General features: G+C 46.6%; 1 protein-coding gene across 1 annotated transcript in view; it reads left to right on the forward strand.

The window, feature by feature from the left end:
• LOC101859293 (HIV Tat-specific factor 1 homolog) overlaps nucleotides 1–2,130 on the forward strand; it is a gene marked incomplete at its 3' end in the record, with an annotated part of 19,662 nt that overhangs the window by 730 nt on the left and 16,802 nt on the right.

The following is a 2,130-nucleotide window of genomic DNA, read 5'->3' on the forward strand; positions in this document are numbered from 1 at the left end:
CCCCCTGAAACCCCCCTACTCTTGGGGCCAAATCCGGCGAATAACAAATGCGGGGTGGGAACTACCGAAAAAGCGCCCTTATTTGACCTACATCTAGATTAGATCTATCTCTAGATCTCTACGTTTGATTCGCGGTGAGCTAAGATATCAAACCTTAAAACATTAAATTATGGTAAAATTCAGGGGGGCATGCCCCCCTGAAACCCCCCTTCCTATTTTTATTAGGTCAGGGGGGCAAGCCCCCCTGAGACCCCCCTACTCTTGGGGCCAAAACCCGTGAATAACAATTGCGGGGGGGGAACTACCGAAAAAGCACCGTGGAGTCCACTTATAACGAGTCCTGAAACAACAAGAAGTCTGTTATAAAGACATCATTCTAAAACCCCGTTTTTTTTCCCTTCTTTATCTTTGTAAATAAAATACTGCTATTGCGCAATCACATAAACGCGCGAGTCGGTTATAGCGGAATATAGCTGCTGCTGTGCACAGTGAATAGGCCATTTATTCAAGCAAAACCTCGCCAGTTGAGAAACTTGTTGGTTATCAAGCGAAACGAAGAAAGGGAGTGCCCATGTGTGCCAACGATGAAGGCCTGAGTGAATGAGTGGGGAGTGTGTGGCACGCGCAGACACACCGTTGTGAAGCAGAACGCATTGCCTGATAGTGATAGGCCAGCCTAGTCTAGATTATCTAGGCTTAGGTATTCTATCGTGCCTCTCACTTCTCCGATGCGGGGATGGAGAGAGGTCACAGTGCTGTGATTGATCATAGAGTATAGAGCGAATGTGTGACGTGCGCAAGCAGACGCGGGAGCGCGCCACAGGGTGTGGTTGGGTGGGGGGAAAACACAGCGGGCGAGTTAGCCTAGAGAACTTTCGTTCTGATAGCCAACGCCGAGCTGTCAACATCGCTAACGCTAGAGTAAGAAACCTGATTCAATTTTTGATCAAGTAAGACCTAGAGGTCATGTTGAACAAAGCCATCATCGGAGGAGATGACAAAAAGAAATAAACAGAACACCAAACTCATAGATTAGGCCTGCTTTATTATTTCCTTTGAATTTATTACTGGATCCCTTACAACGAGAATCCTGCTATAACGGACATTTCGTACCGGTCCCCTCCCTCTCGTTATACAGGATTCCACTGTACAAATTTTATGGACAGCGAACTATTTTTTATTATGGTCCTCTGATGTGGAGTGACGTACCCAGATAGCCTATATATAACAGAGACTAGAGTTCCCTGGCAATGTTTGTTTGTTTGTTTAGTATAGGGTTTTACGGCGCTCGCAACTGCATAAGGTCATATCAGCGCGCGGGACACACCTAATACTTTTTCGTTGGAAGGAAATTTTGAATTTTGCCCGGGTGGCGGCCGAAGCCTACTCTTCTTATCGATTTTAGACCACCAAGGGATCTTTAACGTGCGCAACTTGCACACGGGCCCTCCGAGATTTTTCGCCCTTGTCCGAGAAGGCTAGGTGTAGATCTTTCCTACCAGAAGATCAGGGGTGTGGCAGAAAGACAGCAGTTAGGAGGAGCCAAGGAGTAGCAGTAGAAAGGCTGCAGAAAGAGTCAGGAGCCCAGAGGAGGGGGCAAAGGAGGTGAGGGGGTGGGGGCAGAAAGTGGAAATGAAAGCAGACAACAGAACATTGTTAGAGATCAGGAAAGGATGTGAAAGGAGACAATTTTAGAGAAGAAAATTTTTTGGTCGCTACCCGGAATCGAACCCGGGACCTTTGAATGAGAGGCCAACACCTTAACCTCTAGGCCATGAGAGCCTCCCTGGCAATGTGAATCATTAATAATTTATTATAATTATAGATATAGATATAGATCTAGAGTAGAGTCTAGACTAGAATCTAGATCTAATCTAGATCTAGATCTAGTAGTAGTAGCCTACTGTTGTGTGCGATTTTGAGGAAAGCAAAAATTCTTCGAAGCGTGAGCTCGCTATTCATGCCATTCGAATACCTCTTTCGAATGTTTTTATCTTGTGTATGATAAGCCAAGACCTAACATCCGCTAGTCAACATTCACTAACTCACAGCGCACCGGCAGTGGAATTTTAGTTGCCGCGGGGGGTTCCCCGCGGGCGCCTTATCACGTCGGGGTCACGGGGGTCAGCT

This window comes from Aplysia californica, unplaced genomic scaffold (assembly GCF_000002075.1).
Source record: "Aplysia californica isolate F4 #8 unplaced genomic scaffold, AplCal3.0 scaffold01207, whole genome shotgun sequence".
Taxonomy (NCBI): domain Eukaryota; kingdom Metazoa; phylum Mollusca; class Gastropoda; order Aplysiida; family Aplysiidae; genus Aplysia; species Aplysia californica.